At 42.9% G+C, this 21,975-nt stretch overlaps 1 non-coding gene across 1 annotated transcript; it reads left to right on the forward strand.

The window, feature by feature from the left end:
* The first annotated feature begins 17,693 nt into the window (after positions 1-17,693).
* On the forward strand, positions 17,694-17,800 carry LOC131241559 (small nucleolar RNA R71). The gene has a single exon (XR_009169119.1). It is a non-coding gene; the product is annotated as a small nucleolar RNA R71 (small nucleolar RNA).
* The last annotated feature ends 4,175 nt before the right edge of the window (positions 17,801-21,975 follow it).

A 21,975-nucleotide genomic window follows, 5' to 3' on the forward strand; every position in this document is an offset into this window, starting at 1 on the left:
TTTGTTTTTCCCTTCAATATAGGTCTGTATGACCCAATCAACAGGTTGGAGATCAGATAAACATTATAGTGGTCACTAAGAGATTTTTTATGGTGGGCGCTTAATCACTATTGTTTTCCTTTGTTGTGGTCCACGTAAGATTTATATATGCCTCATTTTTTATATTAATGATCTATTAAATGATCTGAAAAAATGGATGAATGGTGTAGATGAAACACATACATAATGGTGGGCCCACAGAGTGTTCACTCCCCAAGTGCAGGGTTGTGATGTAGTAATAAACTCGGTGAGACCGAGGTCGAATCCCAAGGGACTGATACTTGTACGTTACTTGATACTAGGTAGAAATAGAACTAGCCTAAGATGAAATCTAAATCGAATGGAATTTAGAGAATAATTATGAAATAATTATGTAAAACTTAAGAGAAATCAGAGATCAGAAACCAGAGATTCAGAGGATCCACTTGTAGAGATCAGGGAGATCTTATGCCTGCTTCAAAAATCATGGAAATTAAACTGAACTTCCTCTGATATAATTTTAAAGACATGAAAGGCATATGAATTAGAATGGATTCCATCACCAGACCATGCCCATGAGACAGAGTAAACAACAGAATTAAACTAATTACTAACCAATCAACATGCTATGAAGGTTAGGAAGGGTACCGTCATCCGACCATGCCTAGGAGACGATGGTGAACAACAGGGCTTCCTGACGTCATAAACATAAAAAAAGGATAGGAATATGTTCAAAGCTATCGCAGACCCATTGTAATTTCAGTCACAACAGACCATTAAAAACTAAAAACATTCCCATTAATAAATTAAAATCCACATCAGTTCAGTATAAACAAAAAAGCACAAGCGAAAGATTCCCCCATCAGACTACAAGCTTCACCTCTTAGCCCTAGCTAAGAGGTTTAGCCTGATCTAAACATGATTAGGCTAAATCTCTATTAAACAAAAAGAAGAAAGAAAAGGAAAAGGAAACAAATCTTCTACTCTCTCTCTTCCACGTCCAAAAAGCTTGGCTGCCCTCCAGATTCAATGCCCTCCTCCACGTTTTGGAACTCTTTTTATAGCTGCTGGAGTGGCTGGAGTGGTGGAAATTAGATTTGGAAAGCTATCGCACGCGCAGCGAAAGCCTTTCCGTAGCCAAGTTCGGGGCTTCAAGAATCGCCACTTTCCTCGCTTAAATTCCAAAGAAACACTGTCCCTTAGGACTTTCTTGGGTCCTCTACATGATGGACGGTTCAGATCGTCGAAAATATCGTGATTTGGGCCATGCAACTCCCTGGAAATTCTGGTTTTCATGGACGCACGCTGTTCGCACGTCATCGTGCTGACATGTTCGGTGGGCCCCGCAGTGATGCTTTTGATGAAATCCACCCCGTTAATCAGTTTCCTCTCAAAATTTTGGTCAGAATGGACTGGTTTTTTGTCTAGTTTTGATGCAGTCCACTACTGTTTTTCTTCCACCGTTCATCTTGCGTTCTCTGACAATTCACGTGTGTACAAGTGCATGGGACCAAAAGGCGAGCTTGGTGAGGGTAGTAGCTACCCCCTTGATGCAATGAACGGTTCAGATCATCGAACCAGATGATGAGTAGAGCCCACTAGCCAAAAACGGACGGACAGCATCCGTCCGCTGTTCCTGCGTAAGAAGAAGACGGGTCAGCCCGTCTTTGACCGGGCTGACCGTCTGGTGCACGGCCGGTGCGTGTACACTATGTACATGCACTGTATATGTAGGGTCTACTGTGATGTTCGTGAGACATCCGCTCCGCCATTTGATGTGTCACTCTATTTGAGGCGTTGAGAACAAAATTGAAGCATTTTCAGATACCAGGCGGGCCCCAAATCACTGATTTATGGGCTGATCTATCCGTTGGGCCACTTCCAGAGGGATCCAATGGCTGAAATTTGACATGTATAGTTAGTTTTTGGTCCTCGAGCCATGTATGAAGTTTCGAGCTGAACAGATGATGGAAACCCAGTGATCTTGCATTTTTGCTGACTTTCAGGCTGCTTAAGCTTCAGTTTCTCAATTTTTGCGGATCCCTGGTATGTAATTCCATCGATCTTGGTCCCCTAGAGTTCGTCCCTTGCCTTTGATGTCATCAGAGCATTGAATCTATGCTTTATCATCCTTTTTTAGTCTAAGCTCATAAGTACACTCTGCATCACAAACACGATTAAATCAACCATTAAACAGTATTATGCTTGTAGATCCAACTATTTGACCCTCAACACAGAGCACCAACCACTAGCCACATGACTAGTGGTACCGTCATTGGCCAAACCATGTCCCCCATGTGTGAGCCGGATTTCATGGGAAAGCCTTTCCCAGGAAGTCCACCGCTAGAAATCTAGGTGGGGCCCACCGTGATGTTTGTGTGAAATTCACCCCATCCATCTGTTTTGTGAGATCATTTTAGGACATAGTGCTAAAAATGAGCCATATCTAATACTCAAATGGGCCGAAAATGTGAGGATTGGATGCCCAAAATTAAAATATTTATGGGGCCACAGAAGTTTTCAATCATGCCAATATTTGTGGTTTGAGTTTATCTCACTAGGAATGACAGTATGAACGGTATTAATGGCATGTAAACATCACTGTCAACCCTGGGGAGGTTTCAACGATAGAAATTTTCCTACCCACCTTTTCCTTTAGTGCGGCCCACTCAAGTCTTGTATCTTCCTCATTTTTTTATCTCAAGTCCTAAAATGATCTCAAAACAGGGATGAACAGATTAGATTTATCGCAAACATAATTGTGGGCTCCACCTAAGATTCCAGCGCACGAACTTCTTGCGAAAGGCATTTGCATATAATTTGCACCCAAAATCTAGGAGAAGATTGTGTACTACCCCACCAAGATTTACCTAAATATGGACGATTAAGGGCTTTGTGGCTACCCCACCAAGATTTACCTAAATATGGACGATTAAGGGCTTTGTGGGGCCTACCATGATATATATATATATATATATATATATATATATATATATACACACACACATACACACACACACACACACACACACACACACACATATATCTATTTATCTTTTTTCATATTATTTTAGAAATTAAGACAAAAAACAAGGCAAATCTAAGGCTTAGGTGGGCCACACTATAAGAAATTGTGGGAACTGAGTGCCTATCATTGAAAACTTCTTGGGGCCACATTGTTCACACCCCAAGTGCAGGGTTGTGATGTAGTAATAAACTCGGTAAGACCAAGGTCGAATCCACAGGGACTGATATCTGTACGTTATCTGAAACCAGGTAAAACTAGAACTAGACTAAGATAGGATCTAACCAAATAGAAATTTAAGGAATAATTGTAGAATAATTATCTAAAACTTTAAGAAATTCAGAGGAAGGAAACTAGGGATTCAGAGGATCCACTTGTAGAGATCAGGGAGATCTTATGCATGCATCAAGAATCATGGAATTCAAACTGAACTTATTTGATCTGGTTTTCGAGAGATGAAAGGTATATGAATTGGAATGGATTCCATCATCAAACCATGCCCAGGAGACAAGGTAAACAACAGAATTAAACTAATTACCAACCAACCAACAATGTATGAAGATCAGGAAGGGTACTGTCATCCTACCATGCCCATGGAACAATGATGAACAACAGGGCTTCCTGACTTCATAAACTTAAAAAGGGGAAGAAATATTCAAAGCCATTGCAAACCCATTGTAATTTCAGTCACAACAGACCATGAAAGACTAAGAAAAATATTCCTTGAATAATCAACTTAAACTCAGTTCAGAAATCCAAATTAAACGCATGAGATAGTGTCTCCCATCTCGCTACAGGCTTCACCTCTTAGCCCTAGCTAAGAGGGTTAGCCACACATGGATAGGCTAAAATAAACAAATAAACAAAGGAGAAAGAAGAAAGGAAACATGGCAAGAAGTTTAAGTGAATAAGAAGAGACAAACTTCTCTTCCCTTTCTCTCTCTCTCTCTCTCTCTCTCTCTCTCTCCCGTTCAGCCTCCAGATCTTCTCTTTTTCTCCCTGCCGAACTGCTCCAGCACTCTCTCTTCGCTGCTAAACTTCTGCTCTGTTCATCTGCAGCCACGCCAAGCCAAGCTCCACGTCCCTTTGCTTTTACGTCCAACCGTAGCTGCTCCTCTACACGCTCCAGCCGTGGATACCTCCTCAATCCTATCTCTTTTTCCTCATATAGAGCAGGAGGTCCGTGCGGAAGGCTGGAGTCCGCGGACGAGTTAGCTGCGGAAGAGTTCTTTACGCACAGCAGCCAAACTCGGAGCGTTCCCCTCTTCTTTTTCTTTTCTTTCCTTCCAAAAGGACAACGTCCTTTGGGAGATTTTTGGCAGACCTACGTGATGAACGGCTCGGATCAGCCGTCCGATCGCCCCCACGAACGCGCAACTCGCCGTAAAAACCGGACGGCGTCGGTTGCGAAACAGAGTGCGTTACGTACTTACGCTGGCTGATGGTGGGGCCCACATGGCTTTCGTTTTGGGAAATCCACACCGTCCATTCATATCAGCTCGAAAAAACAGGTAGGATTCACTGTTTTTGGATAAAAATCGGTGCGGTCCGGGGATGATTTCATTCAGCCGTCCGTCGCACGTTTGGGGCAGCTAGAGATCAATATCCATTGTATAGTCAAATTCTGTCGCCTAGGACTTGGTGAGCAGGCCGTTATGGACTCGATGAATGGCTTGGATTCTTTATTTGGCCAATGGGTGGGTCCCACAGGAAAGAGCCGCAAGTTTTTCTTCCTTCCGCAGGGAGGAATTTGAATCGGAGAAGGAGAGCTCGGTCAGTGCTTGCTGACCGAGGTTTGGATTTTTGGTGTGCGCCCGGTGCACCTGCACAACGTGTACGTGCACTACTGTATGGGTCCCACAGAGATGTTTGTGAGAAATCTACTCCGTCCATCTGGTTCTTCACACGATTTAAGGCATTGAGACCGAAGATGAGGTGTATCCAGAGATCAGGTGGGCCCCAGATCAGAAACTTGTGGGCTGATCTGTCCGTTGAGCCACTTCCACAGCGATCCAATGGATGAAAATTTACATGTACGGTTCATTTATGGTCCTCAGGCCACGTATGGAGTTTCGAACTGAACGTGTAAGACCCGTAACCTAGCCTGTACCATTCCATAAACTTCTACGGTTCCCTCTAGTCGAGTTTCGGCGACCCGGGACGAGTAGATAGCATTGGCGCATGCTCTTGAGTCACATCCTGTAAACCCGAGCCGACTCAAAATGAGACCTATGTCATTTTGACCGTGCCGTCGCCGCGGTTCCGACGATACGTCTTGTGCGTCAATACGATGCTCAGATTATAAGATCCGGCCCGTGCATTATCTAGGCCGTTGATCGCTTGATTGTGGGACCCACCTATTCCTATTGTTGTACTTCCCTAGAAACATTAATTACTATGATGTCACCCTAGGGGTGACATCACCCTACCATACCACCTTACCTTCCCTTTTCCCCATAAGTCAAACTCATTAATTCCCATTACCTCACCATCCCTCTCTCCCATCACTCCCTTACATCATTTCTCTCTTTCACTTCTCTCCATTCCAAGCAATCCCTCCATGGAGCAACCCACGTCCATTGCTCCCATGAGAGAGCTAGTGTGGCCCACCTCCCTATCTCCCATCTCCACCATCCAATGATCATCTCCACCATTGAAATTGTTTCTTTGGGGCTCTATCATGCATTGGCGGAAGAAGGAAGAAGAGATCTCGAGGTGGGTGCTTCTTTCTCTCTCTTTTTCTCTCATTAATTTGGTATGATAATGTGGCTGTGTGGCCCATCTGGATGTACCCCACCTTGATGTATGTGATGTCCAAGCCGTCCACCAAATGGACCCTACGGCCGTCCAAGCCATGTGGGCCCCACTTAACAGCAATTGGAAAACATAAATATAAGATTGACCCAAATCAAGTGGGCCATGTCCATGTGGACCCCACACGTGGGACCCACCTTCAACAATACGTGCACACGGTCCGTCCAGCGTCCCTGGACGCTGGACGTTTTTCACAAGTAGGAGCAATGCACAATATATCAAAAAAAAGAGAGAGGGGGGAGAACTTTTGGGGCAGGCTACTTATGTAGGCCCCACCTTGATGTAAAAATTGAATCCACACCATCCATTTCATTTCCAAGCCAATTTTAGGCGTTGAGCCAAAGAATGAATCCAATCCGATTTTCTGGCGGGCCCTGGCGGGGGAAACAACTTTTTTTACCTTTAAGATCCATTAGGACCCACCTTGATGTCCCTACCCGCCAAAAACATACTGCATAGCGGACTCGTTTGATCCGTCTTAGGCCATGGAATCTAATGGACGGAGTGGATTCTCAAGACACGGGCCTCACATATGAAAAACCTCAAAAAATAAAAATGAATAAAAATAATAATAATAACTACAAGGACACGCTGCTGCAGCAGGCGCTGCTGACAGCAGCAGCGTGCGCGAGTGCTGCTGGCGGACGGACAGGCTGACCTCACGGCCATCAACGCCATGCATTTGATGGGTCCCCTCGGACCAGGTGGTCTCCCCAAAAATCAGCCGTATACGGAACTCAGGTGGGCCACACCATATAAAATCATGTGAAGATATGCCTAAAACATATAAAATTACTTGGTGGGGCCTACCTGAAATTTGGATGCAGATGAAACTTGTTTTGGACCCCTAATTTTGTGTGACACATACAATGGACGGAGTAGATCTGATTAATGTGGGTCCCACCTAGGATAAATAAATAAATATATGTATGTGGCATGCATTTGCTACTTGACGTCCAGAGGAGTCTGGACGTCCAACGTGAAATAGGGAGGGCCCCCTTGGCCTCAATTGTGGACACTACTATGATGTATGTTCTACATCCATGCCGTTCATTTAATAGGTCCCCTTTTATGATGCGTTGGTTCCAAAATTAACAAAAAGTTCTCGAATGGCCCACACGATCACCTTTCATGCGGTGGTATGCCAATCCACTTGGAATCAACTGCTGGGTGAGACCTGCTGCTTGGATCCACCTGAAACTCGGTTTGGACCCTTAAATTGGTGGGACACACATAATGAATGGGTTGGATTTGTGAACTACATCATGGTGGACCCCCAGGACCACATAACCATACCCAAAAAAAAAAGAATAAATTTGGTGGACAAATAAATATTACAGTGGGCCAAAGGCCCACGTGACCTTATGAACTGGTTGTATGGTAAGTAAACATTGCAGTGGGCCCCTGGCCCATGCGACTTTATCAACAGATTGGATGCAAGTAAACATTTCAGTGGGTCCCATGATCATGTGACCCTATCACAAGGTTGAAAAAAATAATAATAATAATAATAAAAATAAAAATAAATAAATAAATAAATACTGTAGTGGGCCCCAGGTCTGTATGACCTTATCAACAGGTTTGAATGGAAATAAACATTTTGGTGGGCCCCAGGTCTATAAGACCTTATCAACAGGTTGGATGCAAATAGATGTTATAGTGGCCCAAGTTGGATGATAAATAAATATTACAGTGGGCCCTAGGCCCATGTGACCCTATGACTAGTTTGGATGGAAGATAAACATCATGTTGGCCTCATTTTGGATGGACAGTATGTTGGGCCCTAGGTTGGGTGGAAAATAAACATTTTGGTGGGTCTTACTTAAGACTTATTTATGTATGTGTTGTGTCCACAACTGTGGACCTCCATCATGGAACATGTGACTTATCTATTCCTTCCATCCCTATGGGACCCACTATGATGCATGTGTTTCATCCAACCGTCCAACCATTTTTGGAAAATGATCCTTTTTTTTAGGTTTGGGACGAAAATAAGTCAGATTTACTTATCAAGTGGACCATAGTGCACGGTGAGGATTGAACGGCTATCTCTGAAATCTTGAGACCCTATGATTAGATTAGATGGGAAATAAATGTTATGGCGGACCTTGAAAATTTTAGTAGTGGAAATCATTATCACCACTTATATTGAGTGTGGCCCATTTAACATACATGGGGCCCATTGATGTGGTCAATTTGATGTATGTATGACCATGTTATGAGGCCTACTTTGATGTATGTTGTGGCCCATTTGTCAGGCCCACTTTGATGTATCTTTATCTATGCCATCCAGGGCAGGCACCCCATTATGATATATATATTAGGGCCCATGGGTCGAGGCCCATTAGTGCTGCCTATTTGATACAACCCACTTGATGTGTACGAGGCCCATTAGGGCGGCCCATTGATGCAAGGCCTATTGTGACATGTATTAGGCCCATGACGCGTGACCCATTTGATGTGTATAAGACCCATGGGTAGGGCCCACATATTATGTATTTGAAGCCCATGAGCAGAGCCCACCTGAGGTTTATATATGGGCCCCATTAATGTGGCCCACTTGTATTTGAGGCCCACGGGTTGCGGCCCATGGGTCGTGGCCCATTGTGATATATACTCGGCCCATACGTCGTGGCCCATTGAGATGTGTTTCCGACCCATTTAGTGAGGCCATTGTGAAATATTCCTACTCTTGTGATGAGGCCCATTGAGATGTATTTTTGGCTCATTGATGCGGCCCACTTGTTGAATTGAGGCCCATTGGTGTGGCGTGCGGCCCAATGTATCGACCCACCGTGATGTGTAGGTCCACGTGCTGTATGTGTAAGGCCCACCTGTGATGACTATTTGAGGCCCACTTGTTGGATATTTGGGCCCATCTTATGTTTGACTCTATGTGGACCACTCCTTGGGAGCAATGTTGGTTAAATGTCCACATTGCTGGGCAGTGATGGTTGGATGTCCACATTGTGACCCTTCCTTAGGCCTTATCAGGCCCATTCTCATCATTCTCTTAGTGGGTTAACCCAAATAAGTGGGCCCCATTTACCATGGACGGATGGCTCCATGCTACCAGATTTGATATAACCATGGTCGAGGGCTGATCTTTATATTATGATTGATCAGATGTTCATCTATGGACCCAGTCTTGTCTATGTGACCGGTCGTCGGTGTTGATTATCGAAGCTGATTGTCGGTGCTAATTATCGATGTAGATTATCGGTGTCGATTTGTCGAGGTAGATTGTATTGGCCGGTTCCGATTGTCGAGGCCGATTCTGAGTATCGAATTCGATTGCCATGGCCGATTGTCGAGACCTGCATGATGTATATGTGACCCGTAGTTGAGGGCCATTGTGATATGTATTAAGCCTATGATGCATGGTCCATTTAATGAATTCAAGACCCATGTGTAGGGCCCACATGTCCTGTGTTTGAGCCCTATGGGCAAGGCCCATTGTGATGTATTCATGGCCTATGGGCAAGGCCCATTGTGATATGTATTAGACCCATGAGCAGGGTCCACCTGTTGTGTATATGTGGCCTTTGAGTAAGACCCATTGTGTTGTATATTAGGCCCTTGTGTGAGGCCGTGGGCCCATTATATGTTTGACTCTATGTAGGCCATTCCTTGGGGGCAATGTTGGTTAAGTGTCCACATGGTCGAGGTCGATTATCGATGCTGGTTGTGGATACCAATTATGAGTATGTGACAGCATAGCATCATGATACATGCCCATACGCATCATCTGCATGTTTGTTATGAGAGGTGGTTGATCATTGCATATGTCATTGAGCATGTTGTTATGAGACTCCCTGATAGGTGGAGGTTATCTCACATGAGCACACGGTATGTGCAGGACTGATGCATGACTGGATTGTATGACTCATGCATCTCGCATTATGATTATTATACGCCCTAGCGACATCAGGGTCGTAGCCTCCACAGACATATCGTGGATGGCCAAATAGGACACCGGAAATGTTTGGTTCTAGCATACGGGCGCCATAGATGTCCCTGGGTGAAAATTCCTAAACCTCCGTGGCCCGGAGACGCCCCAACGTCGAGACCGAGTGGCTGCCTGAGCGCCCGAGTGCCAAATCCCCGGAGGCCGCGGCTCCCACTGTGTCGTGGTCGGTTGGAAAGGGGTGTGGCCTTACTCGCCCGAGGGTAGGGGGCAATACTAGGCCGAGTTTGACCAGCTCGTGAATGGGTCCGCTATCGACGTCTCGGGTAGGTAACTCGATATTGCAGGCGGATAGTGAGGTTTCTTATGCTCACTTGGGTTGTGGTGGGAGAGCGGCGGTGCCATTTGGAGTGTACTAAACCCGGTGATGATCCCAGAGATGAACCGTCTTGTTATGTGGATTTAGTGAGCAGGAGTTGCATACTCATTCATGCATTCATTCATTCACTATCTACTCGGGTTGGTGGTAAGCAACTAGTTGATACGTGTGCCTTCGCAATGGCCAGGATTTCGGTTGGGGCGCGCGACTAACCTGAGATCAGGAGTCTACCACATTGAGTCTGACTATCCAAATTTAGGTATGGGACTGGTTTGGATAGAAGTCTCTTGTGATGGACCCCATAGCCTGCGATACTACGTACTACCATCCCGACTTCACACTCCAGTATGGTCATTCCATCCGCACCGCATATTGCATTACATCCGCGGCATACGATATCTTGGGTTACTGTGTTTCTACATTTATATGGTTTAGATATGGCTGACGTGTTTGTGAACACATAAGGAATTATATACCCAATTGCATTTATATAGTTATATGGTCTAGGTACGACTGATGCTATTTGTGTTACTCATCAGAAATGTATATTGTATTGCATCCTCTACATTTGATATTTGACTCTTTATGACTCCTCGTTTGCGTAGCTGTTATATATTGCGTATATATCGATTGGCTCATGGACTTGTTCATATTTCCGCTTACTCTGTTATCGTATGATCTATGATCTTGTGAGTATTTCTGTTTACTCAGATAATTCATGATCTTGCTAGTATCTTTGCTTATTCCGATATTGTACGGTTTATGGATTACCAGTACTTCCAGTTTGTATGATAATGGCATTGTATCGAATACTTGGCACTTACCTTGTGCACACACTTACACCACCCTCTAAGCTTTCTATAAGCTTATGCACGATAGATGCGTGCAGGTGTTTTTAGGTTGCAGCAGCGTTGAGCTTGGAGCGTGCAGTTGTATTCTGGAGTTTTGATTTCGATTTATGTATTTCCCTTTCAGCATTGTATTCAAATGATTATATTAGTGGATATGTGATGATGATGTTGCCTTTATGATTTGGGTATACTTGTGGTTATGCTTATTACAAGATAAATGTACATTGGCAAAAAAAAAAAATCCTCCTTGTAGGATCCCAGGATCGGAATCTGGCGTGTGAACGCTAGGATCCGAGAATGGGGTACTACGGAGGCTGTCAGCACCAGATTCGGCAATCGGGATTTCTATGAATCCGATTTTCGGGTTTGGGGCGTGACAGAACGGATGGTGGGAACCCGGTGATCTTGCATTCTGGATGCTTTTCAGGCCACTTGAGCTTCAATTCCTCGATTTTCTTGGGTCCCTGATGTGTAATTCTGTTGATCTGGGGTCTCCTGGAATCTGTCCCTTGCCTTAGGTGTCATCAGAGCGTCAAATCCATGGTTTAAGCACCCTTTTTCAGTTCATGCTTGTAAATACACTCTGCATCACAAACATGATTAAATCAGGCTATTAAACGGTATCAATGATTGTAAATCTATGCAATAACTGGGTCTAATATGCAATATTTGACCCTCAACACAACCCCCAACCAGCATTTTGCTAGTCCCGAGCAAAATATGCGAAAAATAAGTTGAGAATTACAGGAGAATTTCTATGAACTCAAGTGATTTTAGAAAACAATCCAGATATTTAGAATTCAACAATCCATGAATGTTGGGCCTTACTCTCTCCTAGACTCAAACACACGATAAACTTCATAACCAAATTCAAAGTATTAGTCCCTTAATTAGAATAATCCTAAACATTGAGTTCCACAGGTGTAAAGTGTAATCCCAACTTTCAACATTAATATTCAATTCTTTATGTCAGGATATCGTTGGTAACCAACAAGAGAATTCATAATAACCAAAGCTTGCCTCAAAGATCATCTTTTCATTCCTTCAGCTTTTTTTTTTTTTTTTTTTTTTTTAAAAAAAAACGAAAATCAAGAAGGGGATTAAGTCCTCACCTATAGGGAGCAAACCTATGGTGAAGATTCTTTGCCTAACATTTTTCAACGGTATCTTTTCCTTTTAATTGATCATGACGGGCAATTGTTCAAGTTGGTTCCTTCTATACTTACTGATCACCAAATTAACCCTTCAGTTTCAAACTGAAATCTTAATGCGTAAGCGAGATGTGACATGTGAAATCATGACTCAATCAATGTTTACAACTTCTAATCATGGCTTAATAATTAAACTTAACTGTGAAATCTAACGAGCAACTGAATCCAAAAGCAGTAAATCACCAACATTCCATATCCTGTAATTCTAAATCAAAGATGGTCGTCAAATCACTTTGAATTCACCAGAAAGTCCAGAAAAAATTTAAAAATTTTCACAATTTTTGCTCAAGAAAATACTGATTAGGTAACCTAATCTCCCACCCCCAACCTAAAAGCTACATTGTCCTCAATGTAAAAGATATGAGTATGGAATGCGCATAGGACAACAAAAGTAAAGAAAAAGTGAAGGAAGGATAGTACCTGGATGATGAATCGTGAGAGACTTTCCAAGAGATTGCAGCATGAAATCCGGTCAGCACGAGAGAGAAAGTAACACAAAACTAACAAAAATAAAATCCTACCTATACCACTTTCGCAGGTGCTCTCGATTGCATTTAGCGCATGCAACAAGCCTTTAAACCCCTAGGTTGCCCCTAGTGGACGAGTTGTAGTCTCGTGAGGGTTTGCAGTAATGTTACCCACAAACATTGAACTAACTATCGAAATGAAATAAAGAGCTGGGTTGCCTCCCAGGAGCGCTAAGTTTACCGTCTTTAGCTAGACAAATAAAGCAACTACCCTAGTCCTAAGAAAACAGGAAACTTACCTATACCTCCATCAAACTAGGAGATTAATCCTGGTAAACAGGATCAGTCAGAGGCATGGACATGTCCTCTGAATCAAATTTCTCGACAAATGGTTTCAATCGATGTCCATTGACTTTAAACTCCTTACCATTGTCGGGATCTCTTATCTCAACGGCCCCATGAGGAAAAACAGTAACAACAATGTAAGGGCCGGTCCAACGAGATCGAAGCTTACCCGGGAAGAGATGTAATCGAGAATTGTACAAAAGGACCTTCTGACCAGGCGTGAATGATTTTCGCAAAATGTGTTGGTCATGAAATGCTTTCATCTTGTCCTTGTAAATTCTCGAATTATCGTACGCATCATTCCGGATTTCTTCAAGTTCATTCAATTGAAGTTTGCGTAGCGAGCCAGCGTTGTCCAGATTGAAATTAAGATTTTTGATCGCCCAGTACGCTTTATGTTCCAGCTCCACAGGCAAGTGACAAGCCTTCCCATGACAAGTCTAAAGGGAGACATTCCAATAGGAGTTTTAAATGCAGTACGGTATGCCCATAAGGCATCGGTCAATCGGATTGACCAATCCTTACGATCTGGGTTAACCGTTTTCTCCAGAATGTGTTTGATCTCCCTATTGGAAATCTCAGCTTGTCCACTTGTCTGAGGATGGTATGGGGTGCTCACCTTATGAGAGATACCGTATTTCTTCATTAAGCTCTCAAATAGTTTATTACAGAAGTGTGAGCCCCCATCACTAATGATGGCTCGAGGCGTTCCAAATCGAGAAAGGATGTTTTCTTTTAGGAATTTAATGACCGTGCGATGGTCAATCTTTCGACACGGAATCGCTTCGACCCATTTAGTGACATAATCCACGGCGAGCAAAATATACAGATTCCCAAACGATTGGGGGAATGGTCCCATGAAATCGATGCCCCAGCAATCAAATGCTTCAATGATAAGAATGGGATTCAAAGGCATCATATTTCGATGGGACAATGCTCCCAATTTCTGACAACGCTCACAAGCTTTGCAAAACTCATGAGTGTCCCTAAACATAGTGGGCCAGTAAAAGCCACACTGCAGGATCTTGGCCGTGGTCTTTTTAGCAGAAAAGTGACCACCACAGGCCTCTGAGTGACAGAAGGAGATGACGCTCTGATGCTCATCGTCTGGTACACATCTCCTTAGAATTTGGTCTGGGCAATATTTAAATAAATAAGGATCATCCCAGAAAAAGTTGCGCACCTCGGTGAAAAATTTCTTCTTATCTTGCGCAGTCCACTGTGTCGGTATGGCACCTGTAGCAAGATAATTAGCAATATCAGCGAACCAAGGTGAATGGGAGACTCTGAACAGCTGTTCATCAGGGAACATGTCATTGATATGGGTCGCCTCAAGGGACTCAGAGGTATTAAGGCGAGAAAGGTGATCGGCCACTACGTTCTCTACTCCCTTTTTATCTTTAATTTCCAAATCAAATTCTTGGAGTAGAAGGATCCATCTTATCAAGCGGGGCTTAGAATCATTCTTAGAAAGAAGATACTTCAGTGCCGCATGATCTGTATATATAATGATCTTGGATCCGATCAGGTAGGACCTAAATTTGTCCAAGGCGAACACTACGGCTAAGAGTTCCTTTTCCGTAGTCGAGTAGTTCACTTGGCGGATTTAGAGTCCTACTTGCGTAGTGAATGACGTAGGGCTTCTTATCTTTTCTCGGGCCTAGGACCGCAAGAGCATATTCCGAAGCGTCGCACATAAGCTCAAAAGGAAGATTCCGGTCGGGTGGCTGCATGATAGGTGCGGTGGTTAATGTGCCTTTAAGCTTGGTGAAAGCTTCCTGGCATTGCTCGATCCCACTCGTACGGAACATCCTTTTGAAGAAGATTACATAATGGACGAGAGAGGAGACTAAAGTCCTTTATGAATCGCTTGTAAAATCCTGCGTGTCCTAAGAAGGATCGCACGTCTCTGATGTACTTGGGTGGAGGTAGGTTAGAGATAAGATCGATTTTTGCCTTATCTACCTCGAGTCCTTGGGACGAGATGATATGTCCAAGGACAATTCCCTTCTGAACCATGAAATGGCACTTCTCCCAATTAAGTACCAAGTTCTTTTCTTCACATCTTTCCAGCACACATTTAAGACTTTCCAAGCACTTGCTGAAAGATGGACCGTAAACAGAGAAATCATTCATGAAGACCTCTAGATATTGCCCCACCATATCAGAAAGAATACTCATCATGCATCGTTGAAAAGTGGCGGGGGCATTACATAGTCTGAATGACATCCATCAGTAAGCAAAAGTGCCGTAAGGACATATAAATGTAGTCTTTTCCTGATCTTTAGGGGCTATCTCTATCTAATTATAGCCCGAATACCCATCATGGAAACAGTAATAGGAATGACCAGCTATCCTTTCCAAGATCTTATCGATAAAGGGCAAAGGAAAGTGGTCCTTCTTTGTGACGATATTCAACTTTCTGTAGTCAATGCACATTCTCCAACTAGTAGTGACTCTAGTTTATATGAGTTAATTATTGGCATTGGCTACGATGGTGATTCTGACTTCTTAGGAACCACTTGAGTTGGACTCACCCATTGACTATCGGATATAGGGTATTTAATACCCACATCCAATAGTTTAAGAACCTCAACTTTAACCACTTCATTCATGTTTGGATTTAGTCTACGTTGTGATTGCCAAGAAGTCTTCACATTATCCTCAAGATAAATGCGGTGAGTACAAATCGAAGGGTCAATTCCCTTGAGGTCTGCAATCGTCCATCCAAGGGCTCCTTTATGCTCAATGAGAGTAGATATGAGCATACTCTCCTGTTCTTTCTCTAGGTGGGTAGAGATCACCACCGGGTATGTCTCATCTTAACCTAAATAAGCATATTTCAAATCAGAGGGTAAAGGTTTTAAGTCAAGCTTCGGCGGCTTGAGGTTAGATGGTAGAGGCACTACATCGGTTTGTGACAATTCTTCAAATTGTGGCCTCCACCGGTTAACTTCAAGTACCGGTGCAGTATCAAGTAAGGCGTACGTCTCCCTAATCATGTCATCATCAAAATCATGGGAGTGGACCAGGCATGTCTCTAGACGGTCGGAGGATAAGGTCAGAGGTGTCGTATCTTCCACGAAAGAGTCAATCATGTTAATGTCGTGGAAATCGCCATCATCCTCTGAGTTGTTGCCGTTATTGAAAAAGATGTTTGACTCCAATGTCAAATTTTCAAAAGACATAGTCATGACACCATTCCTGCAATTGATAATTGCATTTGACGTGGCAAGGAATGGGCGACCAAGAATGACGGAAATCTGAGTGCTCATGTTATTGATGGGTTCGGTGTCCAGGATGATAAAATCTACAGGGTAGTAAAATCTATCGACCTGGACTAACACATCCTCAATTATCCCTCTTGGTACACGAACAGAGCGATCGAAGTTGTAGTGTGGTTAGGGTGGGTTTTAATTCACCCAAACCTAATCGTTTGTATACCGAGTAGGGAATCAAATTGACGCCGCTCCTAAGTCAAGAAGTGCGTGATCAATTCGATGGTTCCCGATTACACATGATATGGTTGGGCTACGGGGATCCTTGAATTTCTGCGGCACGTCTTGCTTCAAGATGGCACTCACTTTCTCAGTCAAGAAGATTTTCTTTTGAATAATTTTCCGTCGCTTGGTCGTGCATAAGTCTTTTAGGAATTTGGCATATGAAGGTATCTGTTTAACGACATCAAGCAGAGGAATGTTGACTTTCACTTGTTTCAACACCTCTAGGATATCCCGAGAGTTAGAGAGAGGTTTTGGTGAAACCAACCGTTGGGGAATGGAGCAACTGACTTCTCTAGAAGTTTCGGTTCTACTTTTTGTGGGGCATCACTGGATCCATCATTGTTGTCCTCTTCGGTTCTTGAGGCTTTTCGGGCCTAACTGGACGAGTTTTATCAATGATCTTCCCACTCCTAAGAGTGGTGATGGATTTAGCATGCCCCATCTGATTTGAAGAGCTGGGATCATTATTCTCGTATCTGCGGTTTAGGATTGGGGAGAGGTTGTGCAGGAAGCATCCCCTTTTCTATAACCGTCATACGAGAATCTATCTTTGGCATAAAATCTGTAATCCCGCATTGCCTGAGCCAACTCTTGTATGGGATTTTGAACCGGTTCCTCTTGAGGTTTCACTTGATTTGGATTTTGATTGAAGAAACCTGGAGGAGTCGCCGTTTGTCCATTCCTCCAACTAAAATTTGGATGATTTTTCCAGCCAGGATTGTATGTGTTGGAGTTGGGTCCAGTAAAAGGTCTTTGATAATTATTTACGGCATTGGCTTGTTCATTCAACACTCCTCGAAAGGCGGGTATTGTAGGACAGTTTTCAGTTGTGTGAATGTTGCAATCACAGATGCCGTAAACAACTTCATTGACCTTATCCTTCTTTCCTTCCATGGCCTCAACTTTCCTTATGAGCGTAGTCACTTTACACTTGAGATCATCCTCTTCTTTCAAGAGATATAATCCACCTTTCTCCTTTAATTGAGTCGTCCTAGACGTGGTGCCATTGGGTAATAGTCCCATGATTGTGTTTTTTCAGAGAGACTATCGAGGTAATCCCATACCTCGTCAACATCTTTGTTGATGAACTCTCCATTACACATTGTCTCGACCATTTGGCGCATGGAAGATGTCACTCCATCATAGAAAAAATTTGTAATGCGCCACGTTTCAAATCCGTGTTGTGGGCATGAACTGACCAAATCTTTGAACCTTTCCCAACATTGGAAGAATGTTTCATCTTCCTTTTGGGCAAAGTTCATGATCGCTTTTCTGAGGGTAATCGTTTTATGATGGGGGAAGAATTTTTTTATGAATTCCCTCTGCATATCGTTCCATGTGCCAATGGATCTAGGACGCAGTGAATGTAACCACGTCTTAGCTTTCTCTTTAAAGGAAAAAGGAAAGAGAATCAGCCTAATTGTAACCACAAAAACATAAGGAAAACATAATGTAGCTATAATCTCATCGAACTCTTTCAAGTGTAAATATGGACTTTCTGATTCAAGTCCATGGAATTTGGGAAGGAGTTGGATAACTCCTGGCTTGATGTCCATTTGTCCTGTATTTTCAGGAAAAATCATGCATGAGGGCATACTCACTCCCGCCGGTTGTAGATAATCTCGTAAAGTACGAGGCGGGGTGCCTGTTGCACCTCATTCTCATCTTGGGTATCCTCCACCCTGGGTGGAAGTGGAGGAGGTTGGTCTTCAGCCATAACCTCAGTTAACTCAGGGGATTTCGAGCGGTGTCTAGTCCTGCGATGGATAGTCAACCCCTCAACCAATCCTCCTTCAGTCAAGAGACGTCGAGTGTCGTCACGGGCCCACTTGGGCATGAAAACACTCGCAGCCCTCAATTAAAAACTTAACCCTAAGAAAGGAAAAGAAAAGCTAGAAAGAAAAAGAGAGTTGGAAAGAAATTACCAAATTGAAGCCCCTAAGTTAAGGACCTGCAAAATAAAACAAAATAAGTCAGTTTCTAAAGCGAGAAGAACGATCCTTTAAAAGAAAAATAACAGTAATTTAATTTCTAAAAGAAGGTATTCTTAAAAGAAAGTGAAAATTTCTAAAGTAAATTGGGGAAGATCTAAACTAGAAAGTAAATTATTAAAGGAGAACTAAAAAATAAATAAATTGAAAGTAGGGAAGGAGCTTACCGAATTAGGAATTTCTATCTTAAAGGCCTACAAAATAGGAAGGTTAGTTTCTAAACAAAAATTCTAAAGATAAATTAGGAAACAAATTAGATTCTAAGATTAGAAAGTTAATTAAGAAATAACCTAGTTTCTAAGACTAAACTATTTCCTACAGATGAGAGGAGACTAGAATTAGAAAATTTCTAAGATTTAAACCTTAATTCTAAAAACAGAAAAAGTAGAGAATTTAGGAAAGAATTACCAATTTAGGAGTTTATGTCAGGATCCTACAAAACAGGAAACAGATTAAGTTCTAAACATAGAATAAAATAAAATAAAATAAAATAAAAACTTTTATCCTAAAGTAAATCTTAATTCTAACCTAATTCTAAAACTAATTAATCCCAGAAAACGTAACCGTCAGTCCCCGGCAACGGCGCCAAAAACTTGTTCACACCCCAAGTGCAGGGTTGTGATGTAGTAATAAACTCGGTAAGACCGAGGTCGAATCCACAGGGACTGATATCTGTACGTTATCTGAAACCAGGTAAAACTAGAACTAGACTAAGATAGGATCTAACCAAATAGAAATTTAAGGAATAATTGTAGAATAATTATCTAAAACTTTAAGAAATTCAGAGGAAGGAAACTAGGGATTCAGAGGATCCACTTGTAGAGATCAGGGAGATCTTATGCATGCATCAATGGTTATGGAATTCAAACTGAACTTATTTGATCTGGTTTTCAAGAGATGAAAGGTATATGAATTAGAATGGATTCCATCATCAAACCATGCCCAGGAGACAAGGTAAACAACAGAATTAAACTAATTACCAACCAACCAACAATGTATGAAGATCAGGAAGGGTACTGTCATCCTACCATGCCCATGGAACAATGATGAACAACAGGGCTTCCTGACTTCATAAACTTAAAAAGGGAAAGAAATATTCAAAGCCATTGCAAACCCATTGTAATTTCAGTCACAACAGACCATGAAAGACTAAGAAAAATATTCCTTGAAAAATCAACTTAAACTCAGTTCAGAAATCCAAATTAAACGCATAAGATAGTGTCTCCCATCTCGCTACAGGCTTCACCTCTTAGCCCTAGCTAAGAGGGTTAGCCACACATGGATAGGCTAAAATAAACAAATAAACAAAGGAAAAAGAAGAAAGGAAACATGGCAAGAAGTTTAAGTGAATAAGAAGAGACAAACTTCTCTTCCCTTTCTCTCTCTCTCTCTCTCTCTCTCTCTCTCTCTCTCTCTCTCTCTCTCTCTCCCGTTCAGCCTCCTGCCGAACTGCTCCAGCACTCTCCCTTCGCTGCCAAACTTCTGCTCTGTTCATCTGCAGCCACGCCAAGCCAAGCTCCACGTCCCTTTGCTTTCACGTCCAACCGTAGCTGCTCCTCTACACGCTCCAGCCGTGGATACCTCCTTAATCCTATCTCTTTTTCCTCATATAGAGCAGGAGGTCCGTGCGGAAGGCTGGAGTCCGCGGACGAGTTAGCTGCGGAAGAGTTCTTTACGCACAGCAGCCAAACTCGGAGCGTTCCCCTCTTCTTTTTCTTTTCTTTCCTTCCAAAAGGACAACGTCCTTTGGGAGATTTTTGGCAGACCTACGTGATGAACGGCTCGGATCAGCCGTCCGATCGCCCCCACGAACGCGCAACTCGCCGTAAAAACCGGACGGCGTCGGTTGCGAAACAGAGTGCGTTACGTACTTACGCTGGCTGATGGTGGGGCCCACATGGCTTTCGTTTTGGGAAATCCACACCGTCCATTCATATCAGCTCGAAAAAACAGGTAGGATTCACTGTTTTTGGATAAAAATCGGTGCGGTCCAGGGATGATTTCATTCAGCCGTCCGTCGCACGTTTGGGGCAGCTAGAGATCAATATCCATTGTATAGTCAAATTCTGTCGCCTAGGACTTGGTGAGCAGGCCGTTATGGACTCGATGAATGGCTTGGATTCTTTATTTGGCCAATGGGTGGGGCCCACAGGAAAGAGCCGCAAGTTTTTCTTCCTTCCGCAGGGAGGAATTTGAATCGGAGAAGGAGAGCTCGGTCAGCGCTTGCTGACCGAGGTCTGGACGGTGCACCTGCACAACGTGTACGTGCACTACTGTATGGGTCCCACAGAGATGTTTGTGAGAAATCTACTCCGTCCATCTGGTTCTTCACACGATTTAAGGCATTGAGACCGAAGATGAGGTGTATCCAGAGATCAGGTGGGCCCCAGATCAGAAACTTGTGGGCTGATCTGTCCGTTGAGCCACTTCCATAGCGATCCAATGGATGAAAATTTACATGTACGGTTCATTTATGGTCCTCAGGCCACGTATGGAGTTTCGAACTGAACGGATGGTGGGAACCCGGTGATCTTGCATTCTGGATGCTTTTCAGGCCACTTGAGCTTCAATTCCTCGATTTTCTTGGGTCCCTGATGTGTAATTCTGTTGATCTGGGGTCTCCTGGAATCCGTCCCTTGCCTTAGGTGTCATCAGAGCGTCAAATCCATGGTTTAAGCACCCTTTTTCAGTTCATGCTTGTAAATACACTCTGCATCACAAACATGATTAAATCAGGCTATTAAACGGTATCAATGATTGTAAATCTATGCAATAACTGGGTCTAATACGCAATATTTGACCCGCAACACACATGAGGCTTTGATCAAGCTGATTTTGGTGTTTTTCTTCATCCAGGTCTATGTGACCTTATAAAGAGATTTGATGGCAAATAAGCTTCACAGTTGACATGAGGAAGGTTTTAACAGTAATTGTTCCTGTCCCACTACTTTATGTGGTGTAGTTGACTTGAGATTTGGATGTGCATATTTTTTCGGTTCATGCTTTAGAATGATATAGAAAAGTTAATAGATGGTGTGGATCTAACATATAAATCATGGTTGGCTCAGATAAGTGCCCCATGTTAAAAGTTGAGATGTGTACAATGCAAGGGAGAAAATCTTTCTCGCAAAGGACAATTTCGAATTAAATAAAAAATAAAAAAATCACGAAGCGCATTCTTGATTCCCCATTAAGCTAGACTCCTATCACGGATAAATTTCGGCATAAAATGATGAAGGGTTTTCCTTCTTCCGCGTTAACAAATACGACTAAACATGGAACATTTTTGAATTCCGCATTAAGTACAAAAATTCAGCATTAACAAACCCGCCCTTAGTGGGTGTTACTCTAACCATGTAGGGACCACCTTGATGTATATTTTGTTTATCCAAGCTGTCTAACATTTTAGAAATACATTCCAAACCTTAATAATATCCAAATCTCAGGTGAACCATACCACTAAA

Source organism: Magnolia sinica, chromosome 3 (assembly GCF_029962835.1).
Source record: "Magnolia sinica isolate HGM2019 chromosome 3, MsV1, whole genome shotgun sequence".
Lineage (NCBI taxonomy): Eukaryota > Viridiplantae > Streptophyta > Magnoliopsida > Magnoliales > Magnoliaceae > Magnolia > Magnolia sinica.